The 21,893-nt window shown below is 45.9% G+C and overlaps 1 protein-coding gene across 1 annotated transcript in view; it reads left to right on the top strand.

The window, feature by feature from the left end:
• LOC135385499 (mucin-2-like) overlaps nt 1-21,893 on the top strand; it is a 96,715-nt gene that overhangs the window by 458 nt on the left and 74,364 nt on the right. The gene's annotated exons all lie outside the window — the stretch shown is intronic.

Consider the following 21,893-nt stretch of genomic DNA (forward strand, 5'->3'; position numbering starts at 1 on the left):
TTATCTTTAATGTGCGATGCCATCTGAAGCTAGCTGCAACTAATACCTCTTTGAAAAACGAGCACAACGACTTTCATGTTGTAGCCTGTCCCGACTTTGTCGGTACTCGCGTCCCCATATTTTTCTTCTTTCAATTAATCAATGAAAGGTAGTATTTGTCATTTACGATTCGTACTCAATGACCGATGGAGGTAACCTAGATTTCTATAAAGATACACGCATGTTTCTCGTGTTTCTCGCATACTCATGTTTCTCATCAGAAACATGCGTGTTCCTCTATACACAGTGCATGAACAAAGTCGAAACGAAAAGGCCCCGAAATGCTCTTTTGATCAGTTTCTTGAGGCTCAGGAGGACATAAAACTGGTGACTTTTCCTTTTGTAGTTGCTACGACATATTTCTTGTCGGCCAGCTAGCAAGAGATATGTCGTAGCCAGTAAAATAAATCCCAGTGCTCGGGAGCTCGATGCTCCGAAGCAACACGAACAAGGTGACAATATGTGCTTCTCCTCTTTCATGTACTACGGTAAGGCAGTGCAGTTAACGGCATACACGCAGAAATACACGAGTGCTTCTTTTTGTGAAGTAATCTGCATACTCTACTTTCCGACAACGAAACTTCAAGGTACTGACGAACAAAACGAAGATAAACACAACAGGACAAACGAAAATACGAATCAAGCGAACAGTAGGACCCCACTGTTACAGACAAAACAATGGCTGGAAGACTGCGCGCACAAGACTCCGCAGGGTCCTAAGCCGTGGTGTGCAACATGTGTAGGCTGTTGAATTCATAAAATGTTTCGCTTATTTTCGCTAATTTTCCTAATCAAACGGCTGTCTTCAAGTCAAGAATAAAAATTACTAAAAATAAAATTGCTGAAATCGGGAATACTTTTGTGCCAGTCATGATATAATTTATTGAAGTGGGAATTTCTTTGAGAGACGTCTTTCCTTTTTGAACTGGTGCAATTGTATGCATTGCTAACTGTACTATATGGGACAGTCGTATTGCCAACTGTATATGGGACAAGGCGTAATGTTTGTATTGTTGACTCTATGAGGCGTAATGCTTGCGAAAAAAAACAATATACTGCTAGTTGGAAACCCATCTCCACTCGCCGGTTTTGATTAAACATATTTAGCACAACGCGCAATATATTTTCACTGGTGTCGCTGTTTAGAGCAGCGCGCTGTAACTACACGTATACGTCGCACGACACAAACCACAAGATTGCGTTGCGACTGGTAAGGCACGTATACACTTAGTTTCATTTCTATTATGAGCCATGGCGGTAGGTAAGGATTGGTTGGGATCTTTATGTTCAAACATCCCAAAGGTGTGAGTGTACCAGCAGGTTCACTAGCTATGGGTGTCGATCAGGCTATCCCGAGCGGACAGCCACTTAGTTGTGCTCTGAATATTCTAATCGCACGAAAGCACGAATAGCAATGATAAAAACCCGAGCATGAGTAATGCTCTTGAGGATGGACTTCTTCACGTAGGCGGAGACATGTCCTCATTCCACGCGAGCACGAGTCGCCATTGTAAAGGCCAGAATAGTAGGGGCGCCTATGCTATACCCGAAGGCAATTGAACGCGGCCTCTTATTCCTCGTACGTGACGCCTTGTAAACAATGGTGTTAACATCAGGATGTCAATGCTTGGTTTCAAGGGTACATGCGCGTACGTCTCATAACGCCAGGCATGCACTATACTGTAACCTTCGAACACATCTCGGTTGTGTAGAAGTCATGTTCTTCGTATGACTATTTGAGAGTTTCGAAGTTATTTGGTAAATGAGTGTATATTTAATGAAATTTGTAATATTTTCGGGGGGGGGGGGGGTTCTGCGTGTCAAAGCACATTCTTTTGTTAGTTGTGCAAAACACAAGAGCACGGAAACAAGGGCGCTGCGAATCCATCTCGCCTGCATTTGAAGGTCAATCCATGGTTGTCATTCATGGACAGAACCTCTACCGTTAATGCTTTCAACGGTGTTATACCCGGTCGGAAGTCAGAACAACAACGACTTGTTGAAAGGCAAGCTTTGCTACTCTTCTGCATGGGCAAACTTAGAAAAACGCGTTAACGCTTGATGAACCTCTGTTACGAGAAATTCTTTACCTCCTATCACAGCCGTCATTTCTCGTTTACCAACCATCCCGTGATGCCATTACCAATCACATTCTATCACTGAGGATTTGCGAGCTCTATAGAGCCTATATGATAATGCCTATCAGTATCCGGCCACAACTTATTGTTGCTGCCATATTATGACGTGGGTTTGCTGACCCATACGTGTCTGATCCGTCCACATTTTTTTCCCTTTGTTCTTCAGTGAATTCAAACATCCTGATCCACGTTCTATTGCCGAGATGCGACGAGAGTATAACGATCTCCTATAAACAGTAGATTTCGTGCTATAGAAAACGGCACATTCTTTAACAACCCGTGGCGATGCGTCCGTCCAGACGTTCTCGCGATTTCACTTCTATTTCTTCCGAGTTTTAGGAGAGAGACTCGGTATTTACACGGCGCAGAAAGAGAACTCGGAGGGCAACGACTACCGAAAAGAATATTCTCTCATTCGAAACATTTACTAGTGAGAAATATGTTCGACAGGAACGTTTCCGTCACGCGCTATTGATGTGGAACTGGCTATTCCAACTAGAGCTACATAGAAAGCGTAAGTAACAAAGGGTTCACACCGGAGCAACATTAAGCGTGGGATCCTGACTACTTTCGTTTGCAGAGAAACTACTCTACTACAGTGTTGCTAAAGAAGGCACACCTGCTGGCAAAGGTGAACGCGCTATACGGTATTTTACACGCTATTCTAGGCATTACACGACGAAGAGCGAAACTTTGGTATTGTATATTAAACTTCAATAAATTCGGAGGTAAAGCAAATTGTAGACGGTTCTCTGTTTTCATCTGAGCATTTTTGTATGGTAAGCGCGTTCCCCACGTTCCGTTGTCAGAACAAGGTTTGCGGATCCATCCGCTGCCTGGAAGCATCGGACCGGTCTTGGGTAGTAACTATGCTACGAGAAACCTGTAAGTGAAACTAGCAGGTTTTAGCAATATCTAGTTAGTTTTCTAGAAAAGTAGTTTATATAGCTGTACGTATAGTTACTGCTCCTGGTTAAGGTAACTGTAAAATGTACCTGTAATTAAGTTACTCAGGTCAGGTATTGCAATATTTTCCACGCTTCAATTCTCTAGCGCCATTTTGTCCAGAATTCAAATACCCAGCCGTTTTCTCCAGGAATTCCACGAATTCTGTCATCTCATACGCAGCCAGGATGGCCTAGACTCACCCTCGTGCCATTTAGACTGACCCATAGGAAACACAATATTTATAACACACGTCTATACCGGGTGTCTCAGTTAAATCCCCGGGCTAAATAATTCGCGAACGGGTGCACCAATAAAAGGACGTAATTCATTGGCGCAATTCGTTAGTGTAAGGACATAATTCATTGGTGGATAAGGGAGTGGAAGAGCGTCCTTTTGCGCTTCACCGCGACCAGCCGCGACAAAAGTATGTAAACCGAAACCATTAATTACTGCAACAAATGACTCGCTTCGGTGGCAGATTTTTCTCTAAAAGGTGTCTAGTGAAGGTCCCAAAAGGGGTAGTACCCATTTTAATGCCGACTGCGCCATGCTTTAGAAGTTATGTTTGTTGACGAAACCCATTTGAATTTGAATTTAAATGATGAACGGCTCCAACTCATTCTCACGGTGCGCAGGTTGTAGGGGGTATCGGACAGATACTTGTAAAAACAGAAAGTTCTTCGATTGGTGCACCGGTTCGCGAATTATTTAACCCGGGGAGTTAACTGAGACACCGGGATATACGTATATACGTAAACACGGTCAAACTGTATGCTTGACAGTACACGCGCTGCAACAATTTTTTCGAGTTACATTTAACTAAGTTACTTTAATGTGGTAACTGTAGCTAGTTAGGTTTCAAAAAGAGTAACTGACTGTAACTTCGTTGCTTTTTTACTAAAATACCCATCCTCACTCAGGGTGCTGAATAGTAATGAAGCTCTTCATCCCTGAAGGACTAAACGTGTACGTTGTAGAAAGGTTCTTCACACTAATCGGGTGGCCCAGGACTCAAAATTTCCCTTGTACCAAACAGACGAAGTACAGCAATCCATGATCTTGCATAATGTCATTGCCTGAACGTGAATGACAGCCGTAAGGACGAAGCCCAGTAGGAACAGGTTCTTCCTCTCTCGCGTGGTATATGTTTATCGCCTTGCTACACCAGGATATGTTGCTCGGGCAGGGGGGATCTATCCGACTGCGTTGAGAACCCTGCCGACATTTGTCTTCAAACGTCCGGGGAAAGACCAGGGAAAACACCAAGATCAACCCGGGCCCGATCACTTCTCAGTCTTGGAGAGGAAGAACTACTCAACCACAGTCCAAAGGTTGTTCCCGACCGGAGTCTTGTTCATGTACTTAACTGTCAACGAACACGTCTTTTCCTTCCGTTCTCCTCAATTTATTTTTCCTGTCGTACCTCCGGTCATGTACTTTCGGCAACGCCCTTTAAACTCTGGTGAGGTTCAGTCATGCGTGCTATTTGCTTACGATATCGTTGACGTTGGGAGAAGATGAAGAAATTGCTGGCACATACCGAGACCTCGACCATTTGACCTTACGGGAATGCCAGAACGAATTTTGGGCGCCCTTCTCGCTTGGGCAAGCGCGGTGGCCTCAGGGTGTCTATAGAAGAGAGTGATGTACCGTAATACCTCAGCAAGTATCGACGCTTGCCAACATCGACAGACACTGGCAAAACTGCGCGTGTAAAGTTCCGTAAAAAGAAAAACAAGGCATACGTTGTGGGGCGTTGCCCACACGTCCAGGGGGATTTCAATTGCCTCGTCGACAGAGAACGCGCTGTTCACCACCGCCGCTTTGGCACAGAAGCTCAATGCTTCGTCAAAATCTTGGAGGGACCGTGTTGGTGGACAGACCGACAAAGGATCATGGTCATCGTTGACTCACGACGTCGGTTCACTAATATATATACTCATTCGACACAAACCCACGCACAGAGTGTTGTTCTGATCCGGAGTATACGTAAACGCTTCCGGCTGATTGCCAATTTTCACACTCTGACTCCGTGTGAACGCTCACACACACACGACCTCCTATAGTGCATACGTGAAATGTGAGAATTGACCATCGTTCCGAAATAACATTACATAGGAAACCGTCGAGTGCGAAGTCGAGCCTTGTATCGTCTGCAAAGCTATGGTTGCGTTCAACCTAAAAAAGGTACCCGGAGAAGCGCTCGTAATATTTCTGCAAAACAAGTAACTACGAAAGTACAATTACTAGGCGTATGAGCATAAGTATGAGGACTAACCTCTCCATATTTTTCTTTCTTTTGCCAATCCAATCCAATCCAGATGCTAGTTAGCATGTTTCATTTTCTTTCATTTTCATTCCATCATTTCATTTTATTTTCCTCAACTGTATGGGTTATTAACTATAAGCGCAAAGGATTGACTGTACCGTACCTAGGGGCAACACGACTGTATAGGCACTTGATATCATCTTATACGTCCTCTCCAGTGGAAGCTGCGTTCTCAAGGACTCGAGCTGTTTTTCCGGCTCCTTCATATCTGGATTACTACAATTTCTATATTTATTTTTTTTATGTTCAACTCTATGTACGCAATAAAGTGCAATTACGTCATGTTCCAAATCTCTCTGAAATGTAGAAACAGTATAGCGTTGTGATGAACAGATTATGCTGTGTAAACGGAAGAAATAAGAAACGGGCAGATTTGACAGCGTTCGGGTATTGCCTGGGAGTGGAAACTTTTGTTGCCCCGCGTTGTTGATCCCGCTCTGTCGCTACACATCACTGCACGGATGAAATTCCTGAGAAAAATCGAACAAAACCCTGTTAAGTGCGCATGCGATTTGACATAATGACTGCATATGAAGACTTTGAGAACCTTATGGCTGTATAAGGGCTAGCTCGAGACTTATTGTAAGGGTGCTGCCACACCACAGCGCATACCAGCGCTAGTACATACAACCAGTTGCAGTATATTTGTATAATGTCAAAGATTAATTTTATTTATTAGCCGACTGTTTACTTCTCCATTGCAGGCACTACCAAACTTTTTCAGGGCAACGCTTAAAAGTGTCTCTAGATCTGCTATATAGTCCGTGACCAAATCCCACTAACGCTCTGCCCTAAAAGCACTACTACCTTTTCTGGTCAGTACAGGGCTTCGGTCCGTAGTATTGCGAGCCATGGGGTGGTAGTGACGATGAAATATCCTAATCATCATCATCATCATCAAAATGAAGCAGTAGTATTTGTTTGTTTTTTGTTAGAAAGAAAGTACAGTGAAGAAACTGACCTATCGCTCACCAGCATTTCATTCAGCGACACCTTATCCGAAGTGCTAGTCTTCCCATGTACCCCGTAGAGGAAGACGCCGAACTTGTTTTCAGTATCGCCCGACTGACTGCAAACCAATGCTGGGCTACGTGACAGCTACTTGTTTCTTAAACATAAGGGATCAAAACTACGAAATCAGAATACAAAGACTCTGTCCGTCACCGTAGCGCGCTGGTTATGGCTAAAAAAATATGTCCGTTACAAGAACGATATATCCACTAGACTGAGTGGTAGGTACAAGACTCCACTATTTTTACACGTGCACCGTGAAATCTCTATCTCGTCAGACTGTTCCACACTTTTACTGCGAAAGGTATCATTCTGAATCTACGTTTGTATAACGGTACGAGCTATTTTCGTCCCGTACGAAAGCACGCAGGAGAAGCTGTTTATTTAGTATGCATTCTAAGACCAGTGCATACACCCAAATAGAGCATGCAAATAGGACTACACAGAACACGCGGATGTGTAGAATCACGCTCTACTGTTCCGCGCAATCTGGGCCATCCATTTCTCTGCTCCGAGCGTAAAGAACAACGTACCCGCTCCAGTATTATTCTTTGTAACCCGCGGAATTACAATGCTGTTCACGTAACGTCACTTCCGTAATAACGCCGACATCCAGCAGTGTGTGAGCATCGGGTGGTCAGTGGAAGCATATGTGCGCAAGAGTGTGCTCTGCCGAACGCTAATGGAACGGAAGGGAGGGACTTGCGGTCATTGTGTCGCAACTCGCGGGCATATAACGGCAGGTCTTTGTTCGAAGGATTCGTCTGTTGATCGACCTGTAGATCGGCGGTTGCAGTGCGGCATTGTGTTCAGCTGTTGGAGTCCTGGGCAATAGTAGTACACTAGGGCATGGAGTGCGAGCTGTTTGAAAGCGAGCTTCGCTTCCGACGCAATTTCAGCATTGGTAAATTGTTTTTGCAGATCATGCGCGAGCGCGAAGATGAAATTTATTCATTTTAAAGAGCGCACACCAACAGACAGGTATGGATAGCTGGAGAATTTACAGGAATTAAAAAAGGAAGACATGAAAAAGTAAGAAATGCAAAATCGTCCACCTGACCATGCACCCCGGAGAGCACATCTGAGATATGTCTTCTTTTTTTAAATATCAACCTCTGCTGTTGCGAGGTTGAAGGTCCGGGCAGCTGGGAAGCTCTTTTTCTTCAGAAAAACAGAAAAGCAGATGGGAAGGCATCTGGCAAGCTTTCTTGATAGCGGAGGGGGGTGACAAGTGCGTCAGCAGCGCTTCCATTGGGTTGACAACGAAGGAAAAGGAATTTGTGAGCTCTTTTAAGGAACGGTTGTTGTTGAAAAATAAATGTTGTTAGTGCGTTAACTCTGTGTCCGTCGTCCACGTGTTTTTAGCGCTTTTATTCTGCAGTCCGGGCAGACCATCTGTCCGCCTAAAATTTTACATAAAGATTATACACCATGCTCAGCTCTTCGACTTCTTTTTTTCTTTTCTTTTTTTTTTCTTTTTTGTAGTACGCCCCCTCTTCCCCAGCGATAAGCCTGAAAACACTTTCTACAACAAAATGTATCAAAACCTATTGGAATAAAACCCCGCTCTACTGTATGATGATTATACGCCCAAAGAAGAGAACAAGAACAGACAACCGACCGTCGCGGTCAACTCCGAAGCGCCACATTTTCCTCCTTCATCACCGACAATGACGCCGTAAATCCGACGCGAACTAGTGGAGTTGTTTTTGTGCAATTTGATGTAATGCACGGAAAGAGCAGACGACGGATGTTGAGAGCGTTCCGGAATTCCCTCTCTGTAGAAGCCACTTGGACAAGGCCAATCAGCGAGCGCCCTTTGACGCGGACAAGGCCAATCAGGGAGCGGCAGCGAGACCTTGACGTCTTGTGTGCGACCGCTGGGCGGAGGTGATGGGTGATGGCGTCTGCGGTCGCGTAGAGGCCTGAGATCGACTCGTGGAATGCTGTTTCTTGTTAGCGTCGTACGTGTTTGTACAGCCAGGGCCGTAACACTGTGTTCCACGGAACATGTTCACGTAACACTCACACTGGTAAGCGAGGGTCGGCGTATTTACCGAGGCCTTTTCACTTAGTATGTTGTGGTGCGAACGCGAAGCAGACGACCTCGGGACAATCACCTGCGCTCCCATTCGTGTGCCCGGCTGACGTCATTCTGGCTTAGCTGAAGAGGGAGCGCGAGTCTTTAAAACCCGTTTATTTAATAAGTACGCTGCTTTTGGACGAGAAACTTGGACAAGTAGACTGTGAAACCATGCCGAACGTTACCGCATAGGTCTCATACACCCCTTTCCGGATACGATAGTCCCTTTAGGAAAGTTTGCTTGTTTCTGAACAGTCTGGCTATGCGAAAAATTGCGCCAAGCGAGCATGTTGCCGATGTAGTAATGTTTCTTACATAATGTGACCATAGTCCTCCGATCCCAAGGCAGGACATCTGCGGTGAGGGAGGGGATGTGGTGCTGTCAGTCAACAAATCAAACTCCTTATTTCTCCTATCGTCAATGTTTATTTTATGTCTTTATTTTGCATTCTGCTCATTTTGTTTGAGGAGATTTATTGATCGTCAACACTAGTACACTATTACACTATATAGAATTCATTATGATGAGAAATGCACAAGCTACTATCACTATGATTGCATGACTGTGACTATGTACATATGACTGCATGACTGTGACTATGGGGCTTCTATATATACATTTATGGAGGCGCACCAGCGATACTAACATACAGGGTTGCGGAATTACCACTCCGGAGTTGGAGTGATTCCGGAATCATTCCAGCTTTATCAGACCCTGGAGTGGAATTGGAATCACATGGCGGAATCTGCGCTAGGAATGGAATGGGAACGGAATGAGGCCCTTTTTCGCAGGAATGGAATGGGAATTGAATGACGCATTTTGTCGCAGGATTGGCATGGAATGGTCTGGGTGCTTTGGTTGTTGATTTCAACCCAGTAGTTTCTGCCCTCTGCACACACACACCGCACCTGCACACGCTCAAGAGCGAAAAAGTATTGTTGAGTATTAGGCATGTGTAAACGGGGTTTCCACGCTCCTTCATTTCGAAAATAATGGGAGTCGAGACGCTCTTCAAGCTCTGTAGCTTTAGCTTCGACTTCCATCATCTGTATGTTAGAAACAAAATACATTAAAAAAATAATATTACCGGGAAGCTCTCCGCGGTGTGATGTGATGTGATAGAAAAAGAAAAAAAAATGGGGATTTAAGTCGCGACAAAGTCAGACTGGCTACCCCAGACCACTTAGCCGCAGTTAGTCAAAACAAATAAAAAGAAATAAGGAAATAAATAGAAAGGAGAAGAAACCCAGTAGGTGGGGGCCGGGAGACAAACATCCCGAACTAGTGGGAACACTTGACACAAACGAGGGACCAGAAAGTCTCACAAAATGTCAATCAGATGAGTTTCTTCGAGGAAACGTAGGAGCGCTTTCAATGCAGCCGCTTGGTGATTGAATAGTTGAGGACCCAGGAGCTTTGCAAGGTCAAATGGCCGGGCGTCCAGGTGAGCCAGACATATTTCTAGTGTCCTGCAACTGTCGGCATACTTGGAGCACCTGAGGAGGACGTGCTCTGTGTCCTCGACAACATCGCACTCACTGCAGTTTGGAGATGGGGACTTGGTCAGTTTGTAGAGCAACCGACCGCTGTGCGGGACATTCAGCCAGAGCCTGTGCAGGAGACACGCTGCTTGCCGAGGGAACGACGGAGGTACCTAGAAGCGTAGCTCGGGGTCGACCCTGTACAACAGCGAAGTTTGAGCAGATCCTGTCAGCCAAGAAGAGTTGCACATTTGTTGTCTCAGTTCACGTATCCTTCTCTTTGCGTCCCCTATGGTGAAATAAATGGCCTTTGTTTGTACATGACCGTGTTGAAGTGATCGTCGCGCAGCAGCATTCGCAGTCTCGTTACCTGCTATGCCGCAGTCACCTCCGCGGTCACCCCGGACTCCGCGCAGCTTCAGCAGACGTACAAGGAGTATTTTCCAGAGCTTCGCATATTATGACAGCACAGCGAAGTTGGCTGGTATAGGTTGGCACAGTATAGGCTGGTTGGACAACTGGTCTATGGCCTTGGAGACGGGACTTCTCCCCCAAAAATCGGGACGTCTGGTCACATTATTCTTACGTGTTATTGCATTCCCAATGAATTCCGTAATACACCAAGGTCACGAACTACACGTGCCCTCCCTTGTACGTCATCACCCATATTGTATGCATATGTAAGAAAATCCTTCTTGCAAATCCTTCTTGAAACTTTCTGCATACAGCTGTAATCCATTATTCAAACATCAGTCCCCAATGACATCAATATCATGCTGCAACAATAAGGCACCGCTAGGATAATCGACTTTCCTGTTAACCTTAAGATCGTCTGCATATTTAAGCACTTTCAGTATCTCACATTATTCATGATATATCGTTCACAAATGTACGAGGGGCGTTCAAGTCAAACCGGGACCTTTCATTTTTCGCAAAAGTAAACTTACAGGCGAGAAATTAGTTTTATTTTTCAAAGTAATCTCCCAGCTGCACTAATGCACTTGTCCCAGCGTTTCACGAGGGCTTGGATGCCGGCAGCGTAGAAATCCTTACAGACGCATAGCCACCATGGTCGGACTGCATTCTTGACCCGTCGTCGCAGCTGAAGTGGCGGCCCCCCAAGGAACGCCTTCAGTGGCCCGAAGAGATTGAAATCGCTGGGGGAGAGGTCTGGACTGTAAGGGGGATGTGGCAGCAACTCCCAGCCAAGTTCCTGTAAGGTGCGTGTCGAGAGATGCGCGGTATGGGGGCGTGCATTGTCCTGTAGAGGAGGACTCCTTTGGTGATGAGGCCCGGCCGCTTTTGGTTCAGCCCCTTATGCACATCCCTGAGAACCTGGCAGTAATATGCACTATTGATGGTGGTACCACTGGGCAGAAAATCAACATGAACAACGCCAGCCTTGTCAAAGAAAACCGTGGCCATGACCTTACCCGCAGACGGGGTGCTTCAGAACTTCTTTGGAGCTGGCGAGCCCGGATGCTTCCACTGTTTTGATGCGCGTTTCGACTCAGGAGTGAAATGGTGCACCCACGTTTCATCGCACGTGATGATCCGATCAAGGAACGGCTGTCCTTCAGTGTCGAAACGGTACCTTAGCTCTTGGGAGATTTCCAGTCTTCTCTGCCGGTCAAACACGGAGAGCTGCCTCGGGACCCAACGGACACTAACTTTCCGAAACTGGAGGTGTTCATGAATGATAGTGTTCAACGCTCCCACAGAAAGGTCCGTCTTTCGAGCCAGTTCGAGACATGTTGTCCGTCGGTCCTTGAGGATCAGTCGCTCCACAAGTTGGATGTTCTCAGGAACTCTGACACTGGGCTCTGAGCCGCCCCGCCCCGGCACTGATGTACGGCCGTCTCGGAACCGTCTGCACCACTCAAACGCTTTGCTGCGGCTAAGTGTATCGTGGCCATGCTGAGCCTGAAGTCTTCTGTGAATTTCAGATGACTTTACGCCTTCATTCACGAGAAACTTAATGAAAATTCGCTGTTCGATGTGCGCGCTCACCTCGTTGTCGGCCATCTTGTCCATCACGTGTCCTCTGTTTTGCACAAACTTTGGACCACCACGTGGTGAACGCGGAGGCCTGTCGCGTGTGAAAATGATGAAAAAGAAGTAGCGTGAGCCATTTGTACACTAAGGAGACAGAAAGTCCCGGTTTGATTTTAACACCCCTCGTATAATGAAAACTAATGGGGGAATATGTTTATTAAGAAAAAAGAAAGGAAAGGTCATTGAGACGGAGGTCGGCTTGCTATTCCCAAAAAAGGAAAATGGGGGAAGAAATGAAAAGGAAAAGAAAAATAAGAAAAGGAGAAGGAAAAGGAGAAAAGGGGAAGGAAAGGAAAAGAAGAAAAGGGGAAGACAAAGAAGAAAAGAAACGAAAAGGAAAAGAAGAAAAGAAAAGGGGACGACAAAGAAGAGAAGAAAAGAAAAGGGAAGGAAGAACACAAAACTAAAACTGAAAAGTCACACACACGGTCACACAATCACAAAACTAATGGGTCCAAGTATGACCCATGCGGAACCCCTGAACAACAACAAATAAGTAATAATGATGTAGTGGGATGTTTCGCCGCTGAGGCGGTACCCTATCCTACACTCTTAAAAATGATGGTGGTGATGGTGGTGATAGGGCTTGCCGTTGTCGGCCTCACGTAAAATGCCTTAAAAATGAACTTCACCGCATAGCACGCTCCTATCCAACCATCATCTTGGATTGATTTGATTGATTTTTAAAAGAAAAAAATGGAGATGTTAGTCTCGAGCCACTCACACTCTTAAAAATGAACTTCACCGCATACCACGCTCCTAGCCAACCATAATCTCGAATGATATCGTTATCTGCCCTGATTTGTTGAAAACGGTAGGCGTACGCCTTTTTTGTGACAATTATGAACCGCATAAGTGTCACAAAAAACGCGTACGCCTCCCGTTTTCAACAAATCAGGGCAGATATAACGATATCATTCGAGATTATGGTTGACGAGGAGCGTGCTATGCGGTGAAGTTCATTTTTAAGAGTGCAGGACTGGCTACTCCATGACGCCTTATTAAGAAAGGGAAAGAAAGGGAAATTACACAAAACTCGACGCTTTGCAAAGGAATGGAAACAATAAATGAGAACATCACCACCTAGCTTGGCACCAAAAGCGAAATCTCAATGCACAAAAACAAAGAGCGTCACAATCTGTCAGAGAGGTCCGTCGAGACAAGAAATTGCACAAGGGCGCGCATCATCGTGGATGATAACGTTACGTGCACTGATTTGTTGAAAACGGGAGGCGTACGCCTTTGTATGTGTCTGTGTGACACTTATGCTATTCATAATTGTCACAAAAAAAAGGGCGTACGGCTCCCATTTTCGACAACTCAGGGCATCACGATATCATTCGAGATCATGGTTGGCTAGGGGCGTGCGAAGCGGTGAAATTCATTTCTAAGAGTGCATTGCTTGAGGAGGAGAAGATGGTGAATGATGATGAATGTTCCAGGAGCCCTGTTGCTGCTAAGAAGGTGATGAGGGCTTGATGAGCTCGTAGCTGATGGGCAGGATTGACAGGAGGCCCAAGTCGTTGAGGAAGGGCAAGTGAGGGTGTCCCATTGGCTTCAGGTTGACGCTGGAGGACGCGTCGCTCAGTGAAACATTTCTGACAGTCGATGAGAATGTGCTGGACAGTACTCGGAGTATTACAGCAAGGGCATAGCATTGTGTTACTTTAACCCAGCTTGTGGAGGAAGTCTGGGGTGGGGTGAATGCGACGTTCAAACGAAGTCGACGGGCGATAGACGTAATGGTCCGACGAAGGGTAGCCGGCATTATGAAGGACAGTGTGGGATCTACTGAGTGGAGGAGGGATCCTTCCAGGATGTCTTGACGCAATTAATGGGCGGCCTTTGCTGATGCAAGCGCCGACAGGTAAGATCGTCTATCCCCTTTTGGCAATATGATGGAACACCAGAGATACATTCATGTGGAGCTGAAAAAGCGCAACCAACACAACCAACACGGACAACGCCGGCATGACACGACAACAATGAAACGACAGAACGATGACAGAGATTAAATTGTTTTGGGTGAAATATCGACCAGATATGACGGAGAAGAGCGGTTTGAGGGAATGAACCAGAAAATGAGCTGTACAAATTTGGTTTGTACGCTGGGGAGCGTGACAAGGGAGCCGAACGAGTTAGGGCATCATATCAGGAAGGTTAAAAATTCTTCTGTTTAGGAATATTTTTATTTCAAGAGCGTCTTGCAATTCACGAATATTTTGGACTTCATTTTCTTTGCGCTCTCGCTCTGATAATATATCGTATATATATATCGGTAGTATATGACTTTAGTCACCAAGATTGCAATCAAAGTTATTCATGTTTACGGCATCATAGCCCAAGCTCGCCCCTGATAAATAGCGGTCTTCGAAACCTGGTGCACAGTCAAGCTGTATCGTTGTACTGGAGCAAAGGGGGGAGGGGGACGAAACAAGAACAGCTTCGTAATGCTACACGAAATAATTGTATACTCTTCAAACAGAGCTTCACCACGTAGCGTGTTGAAGGCCAGCCACTGCACCGAATGGTACCGTTGTCACTCCTTATTTGTGAGAACGCTTGGCGTACGCTTTTTTTGTGACCAACAACGGCGATCCGAGTAAGACGCCCCAAGTGACAATTAACATAACTGCATAATTGGCACATCCATACCCAATCATCCCGCTGTACACGCACTTCTCATAAAACATTGAAAAATTATCTCTTCTCCAGCTTACCCCATATCCTTGCTTAGTAAACCTGTCTGATGCTTTAAATTTCTTATGTTTAAATTTGTTGTACCGATTTTTTTCTCTCTCTGTTTCTAACGTCTGTCGCTGTTCGCAACCGCCCCAACCCCCCACCAAAAAAAAGTGAGGGTGTGGATCAGCCATTGGAAACAGTTGTACATGATAACGCACTTTGGATAATGCTTATAGACATGCATGGAAGCAGTTATCACACCGCCCGAAGCCCAGATAATGATGATCACTACGAACGTCAAGCAAGAGTTGTGCGCATTAGAGGACGATGATCCGTTCATGAACCTTCCGCCAGCTTCCTTTCCAAATCGTCAGGCGTTGACGTGGCAACGGGGAGTGCCAGACACAACTGCACGACACTTAAACTCTCTCGAAAACCTCCTTTCCGTTACTTTGGGTCGTCACCCTTGGACGGAATCGTCCCACGCATCTCGACAATATGAGATGTACAGAGGCTGAAGCTTGTACGCGGGAGACGAAGAAAGAGCGCTTGGGCGTTGCCTACTGAGGAAGGTGCACAAAAAGAAAGAAAGCAAAGTTGAACAGATTGCTGTTGGCGAAGGAGGTTTGCTTCGTTGTTAATATTCAATGGAAGCATGTGAGTGTACTGAGACACCCCGAATAATAAGACACAGAAGTACCGATGGCTTGGGAGCTTGGATGACTTGGATGGCTTGGAGCGGTGGATGGGTTTCTCTCGCCTGTCACTTTGTAGTGTCACGCGTGTCACAGGCCTCCGAAATTCGGTTACAAAGTTTCGGAAACCAGCGGCTTCCGTTAGTACAAATTGTATGAGTGAGGATTGTTTGGTTGCGTTCATACTGCTTTTATTATAAAGGCGTCCTGCCATCACTGAACACCTACTGTTTGAACTCTCTCTGTTGGGCCACGCAGTGCTCGTGGTCTATTCGTGGTATTTATTATTATTATTATATTATTAGGTATTGGCTCGTAGTATTTATCCATATCCCTGAAATTGGACAGTTGGGGTCATGTCTCTTTTGTTCTTGCGTCCACCTTAGTTTACCCGATATGGTGAGCTACACTCTTCAATTGAATTTCATTGTAGGAACGCTTTACAAGAAGCCCCGCTCCCAAATCGTATCTCCTTAAACCTCTCTGTACCCTTACCAGGCCACTAAGAAGGCACTCCTAATTACTTCCAACCTTGAGCGCACAAGGAGTACCGCATCGGTCCCATCGACTGCGCTGCATTCCACAAATGCCTGCACCCTTGGATCCTCGCTCATACGAAATGCAGAAAATGTATTACACTACTGCCCTAACCTACATGGCAAAGCTGTCGGGTCGCGATAAACATTTGTCGAGCAGTGGTGCAAGGCAAGCCCTTCCACCACCGCTTCACTGCTGCAGGGCCCGGCCGCCCCGCTGAGCGAACTCGCCAGAAATACCGGCCCCTCAGCAACCGGTCCCATCGCCCTGTCAAATGGAGAAAAGACAAGACGCCCATGGTGTGTTTCTTTGTGTAGAACTTGTTACGTAAACTATGCGTTTGCTCCCAAGTGAACTTTTCGATGTCACATTGGGCACTTTTTAAGAACGATGAAAACGAAAATGCCAAATGTTACGACTGCCTCACACGTAAATACGCGTGTCCAATGCAGTGCTACTGCAGGACAACAAAGAACGCTGTTAGGCTTACTGTTATTGCCAGTCCCTTCTGAAATACAGTATTCGCAATGTAAACCACCACAATCCCGGGCGTTGCAGGTCGCGTCGCGACGCTGTTCTTAAGCCGGACACTCAGTGGGTGGCTGGGATTAAAGCCCACCAATAATGAAGCCAACTGTGGTTTTCCCCTAGGTTTTCCCGACATAAGTTCCACAGAAATGACTGCACCGTCCAGTCTTAAAAAGAACGGCGCTGAAACAAAAATTCTAGAACAGGGCGCCCGAGCACTTGGGGGCCACAAAGAAATAAGAGGTCTTCACTGCGTGCGCCCAGGACCCTTACTGTGTTTTGAGCAACGCTCAGTGAAGACTACTTGTCTCATTTGGGCATCAAGAGCGCTCTGATACCCTATATTTTAAAGCTCTCTAATGCGTTCGTACGTTCACCGGGGCGAGAACAAGGTCATCCGTTGTCCGATAATCTCTGGAGCAAGTTGCTTTGGCGGTATGATTTTATGACTCTCATATCTCACTCATATCTGTGTGTTTTTTTTATTCTTTCTTCTTTTCTTTTTTTTTCTGTGGGGAGTTCCCCATGGGAGCTGGGGCCAGTCTGCGGTGAACTGCGGCCATAGCGTGGTTGGTCCGTGGATTTAATTTTTGGCCACCTTCAAGGCTCTTTAACATGCGCTGAAACCTCGACACATAGTACTCCGTTACTGACGTCCTGCACCGAATTCAAGCCGCGTCACCAAATCGCTGACGGCCTCGGCGGGGAATCGAAGCCGCAACCTTCAGATGAGCGTGCCAGTGCGCCAGCGTCTGACCTGCTGCCGGGCCGAACTCTGTAAGTGTAAGGAATTGGGCAGGTTGGTAATACTAAATTAAAATACCCCAGTGCTGGACTGCTGGGTATAAACATTTAAAACAAGGACAAAATGAAGGACACAACACAAGCACTGGCTACTCGTGCTCTGTTCCAGGAAGAATATCCAGCCTGTATCCATGGCGGCAAGTAAGAAGTACTGCATGTATTGTGCATCAGTTAGCGTAGGAAAATACGTAGTTTAGCAGCACGGACAAACAGGGGTTTTACACCACTCATGGAGTGACATTTTCTTTCTGTACCGATTGGCCCACCTGAGAGATTCCTAAAGTAAGTTCTAAGCCCGAAGGCCAGTCCGGCCGTGCACAGATGTGCTTAATAAGGCCACTAAGTGTGTGTGAGGAAATGACAAAAGTAGAGCGTGAAAGCAACTGTGTGAGCAAGTTGGTACATATAGTAACACGACGGTAGTAACACGAACATAGTAACAGCGCAAGGACGGGACAGGATGCAGGCATCCTGCGCTTCGTTTGTGTGATTCCTGTCCCGTCCTTGCGCTGTTTCTTCGTGCGACCATGTCGGTGCTTGTAATAGGAAAGGTGCAATAATTCAACTACAGAAATGCAAGTAAATGTAGAGTGTGTTGGTTAAACGTTACTTAACGAACGAACGCACAGAAAGGCGACAGAGTCTATCTGCGCGTTCATCCATTATTATAGCGTATCTCAACTAGGCAATGATCACAATTCAAAAGTACTTGCGACGCACCGCTTTCCAGTCACACCTTCCACGTGTGTAACTTGCGAGGGTCATTCAGAATAATAATTATTCCGACTAAAATGGCAAAGCAAACACCAATGATCTGCATTCCAACGTGTTTACCACAAAAGCGGTCAATGACGCGTTCGACAGCTTCACTGAAGCGTTCGGCGATGCCATCATCATGGATGAGGGCGCTGAGCGTGCCCTCGGATATGCAAAGTAAAAGATGTTACTTTCCCGGCGCCGCTCCAGGCCACACAACCAAGAGAACCATAATTACGGCAGCAACAGGCCCTCTTCTTCGCCGACAGGAGAAATGGCTCCTGCCATGCAGGAAAGGTAGCTACACGGCCGGAAGTATTCGGGTCATGTCGCATTCCGTGCAGCATTGTGGTCTTTTATCGGTGTGACTGGCACGGTCTATACTTAAGTCGGACATAGTGACAAGGTACAGATGCTCCACAATGACATTGCCGGGGAAAAAATTACGTGCTTCCTGGTATTCTGGTTAATACATGCTGAGACATCGAGACCGAAAAGGCTGGACTTGAGAAACAAGCAAACGAACTATGCAGAGCAACAGCGAATGCTTGTGCTGAAGCTCCCCATTCGTCATCTCGAAATAAAGTTGGTGTTGTTGGTGTGCACGCAATATGGCATCGAGGATATAGTTGCACACACAAAATCAGAGATAATGAAAATGGTAGTGTCTGCAATAGAATATGCTATTGTTTAATTTTAGCGTTCTACTAGTTTACGGCTTCGGTGAGACGAGGCATCGCAACCTGGGCTATTAAGGCCCGGTTTCACCAACGCTGGTTTACTTAAAGCTGAGATCAAGGGTTCCTAAAGCTTGAAGTTAACACTGAAATCTTTTTTTTTCACGAACGTTCGTTGGTGACATGATGAATGCTTACGGTGACAATAACTGCCTTTAGTGAAGCAGAGTTAAGCGTTAAATTCAAGTTAAGGGGCCATTGATCTCGGCTCAAATGTTAAACGGCGTTGGTGAAGCCGGGCCTAAGTGAGCGATTGGAAAGTCATGTTGGCATCACATCAGGGATTTTTTATTTTATTTTTTTATTTTATTTTGCACAGGTGGAAAGGCTTTTGGGAGCGGGCTACTTGCGATGACCTGATGAAAAGAGTGTGCTGCAAGGCGCTGAAAGAACTAAAGAATCAAAACAAGAAAGAAAAGATGCTGTTCAGAGTGCACCGCTGTATCATGTATCCATGGTGTCTCCCATCACGTTATGAAATTCGCGAGGAAATTTCAAGTTCGCGTCGTTTGCGTCCGTAATATAAATAGTTAATAAGAACGAGCCTCTCAATGCAGTGTTACGCAGGAGTTACGCAGTTACACCACCGGCATCGTGTATGAAATCATCATAATCGCAAACAAACAAAAAGTAAGATGCAGGAACAGCGACATAGAAAACTAACAATTACATAAAAAGACACCTCCTTCACTAATCGTTGTGCAGACAGTCGTGTAGGAGGTATCAGAGAGTACCCAAGAGCGAGCACCGCACAGGGCAGCGCATCCGTCACTGAAGTAATGCATCGTGGAGGGGGGGGGGGAGGAAATATTTTCTCACGCATGTCAAATAGTACTTTTCTAGTTTCTTGGGATCACACAGTGGGTTCATTCTGCAACAGAATCACAGAATGGTGCTATTTTTCTCTCGACCGCCTCAGGTGTCGCTAGCGCGAGGTAGGTTATGCGTGCCCAGAGAAAAATATCACTTTTTATACATACCTCAAACACCATACTGCATGAGAACACCATAGTCAAAAGCGCGTCCTTTGCGCGTTCTATTAGAGGGTGAGGGGAAACATGTCTTGCACGAGGTGTACAGGGCAGAGTGTCACATCTTCCAATGGTACCAAAATCGCATTTAGAATGTTATATAATTAAGCACGCGCTAATTATTCGCGAAAGTGTTGGGTGATAATCGAGCGACACGTTTGGACCATTGGCGGGGAATGGCACATCTAAGCAGTTGTGGCTGTGGCTACGAGAGCAGACGTAGTAAAATGGAGTGGGGACAGCGGCAAGGAGTGGGTCAGTGGGAGATAGGGAGACGGGATGGGGGTGGGGGTTAATAGGCGTCCTGTGCCGACATCGGTCCAGCTGAGCAGTGAAGGTGACATTAACATGATAATGATGTGCATACATCTCCCATTTTCGACAAATCAGGAGAGCAAACGGTATCCTCCCAATAATGATTGGCTAGGTGATAGTGCTTGTGATGTAGTGTGGTGATTGACTAGGAGTGACGCCTAGGAGTACACTATTGACTGCACCTTGTATTATAAGTTATCTGTCAAAGTTACATGAATCACATTGAATGTACACAAACATGCAGATACAGGAAATACATATTCCAAAACAGAAAAAAAAAACAGCATACTCCCCTATGGCTATCAAGTGATCTCGTTCCTCTTCTGGTTCTTTCCGTCGACAAGTTTGTATTCCATGCCGAGCCTCTCACCATGGCCAGACAGCAGCGATGCTTTTCAAGTCCTGCCACACCAGCCCCCCTCCCTCCCCGCTTCTGAACCTCTTAGCTATAATCCTTCCTTCAAGACGTTCCCGAACCAGATCAAGAAGCCGATTTCACGGAACGTCACGCCAAATATCCTCTTGAGCTCCCAATCAGGATCCGATTGAACGGCTTCTGTCACACTGAAATGATTCTAAGCATCACCGCAGACATTTCGTTAGGGCTTATACCAGCACGAACAGGTTTTTCCTGTCCATACTCTGCGGTAAATTGGAATATGGTGTAAGCGTATGCATGGCGAAGGCGTACAGCGAGGTCCATGGCAGAAGCGCGTCAAAAACCTTACATAAGTGCCACTTGACTGACACGTAATTCTCCTTGAGAGTGTTGTCTGGATGCGAAGTTTACTATGCTGTTGCCTTCATGTTCATACGCATGTTTTGCTTGTTGCGGGCGAAGGACTCATGACCTTGCAGCAGTACGCTGTCACACGCAGAAATAGAAAGTAATTTTCGCTGTGGGAGATTAATTCATGTGCTAACTTTATTTATTTATTTATTTTTATAACGAGGGGAATCCACGATACGACCTCTGGAGGTCAGTCTCCTCTGAATGCCGATGCTACCTGCTGTCAAAGTCGCAGTGTTGAACGCATGTTCGGAGTGTCTTGGCACGGCCTGTGAGCAATGTTACAGCTGAGGGAGACTCTTAGCGGGCCAGAAAAAGTATTTCTACTACCTCTATTTGCTCCTATTTCTCACTTGAACATACGTGCCAATGTGGCAAGTGTCCAGCTGCACCTGAGCAAGTGCTCGACGGTGTCACTTTCCAGATGCAGAGCAAACTGCCCGTACGTCGGTTCTGACGAAGTGCAGCAATAACGAAGTAACAATTGAAAATGCTATACAGGGTGTCCCAGAAAACGTGTCATTGAATTCTAATAAAAAAAACTACGCCACCTAGAATCATGCGGTCAACAGCATTTGTTCTTACTATATTTTTGCCACCTCATGATGTGCATACCATTTAACCCAAGTTTAACTATGTAAATTTCGGCGAACTGAAGTCGGAAATTTGCCAAGTAAAGGTCACTTTTTTACCCCACCAATGTGAAGAGCGTGCCGAATGTACTCCAATTAATGAGAATTGACAGGAATATTGAGGAGCTGTCGTATCGAAAAAAATAGCCGAAAATCATGCTTTACGAAGCTCCCGGAGGATAGCGCGCGACGAATTTTTCGGCGAAATGATTATCAGTCCGACGAAAGGAGGTTGGAAAGCCAGCCCACACCGGCATGGTAGACAGAGATAAGACAGACGTAGCTTATCGCGCCCGGC

The sequence above is a fragment of the Ornithodoros turicata genome, chromosome 2, assembly GCF_037126465.1.
Source record: "Ornithodoros turicata isolate Travis chromosome 2, ASM3712646v1, whole genome shotgun sequence".
Classification (NCBI taxonomy): domain Eukaryota; kingdom Metazoa; phylum Arthropoda; class Arachnida; order Ixodida; family Argasidae; genus Ornithodoros; species Ornithodoros turicata.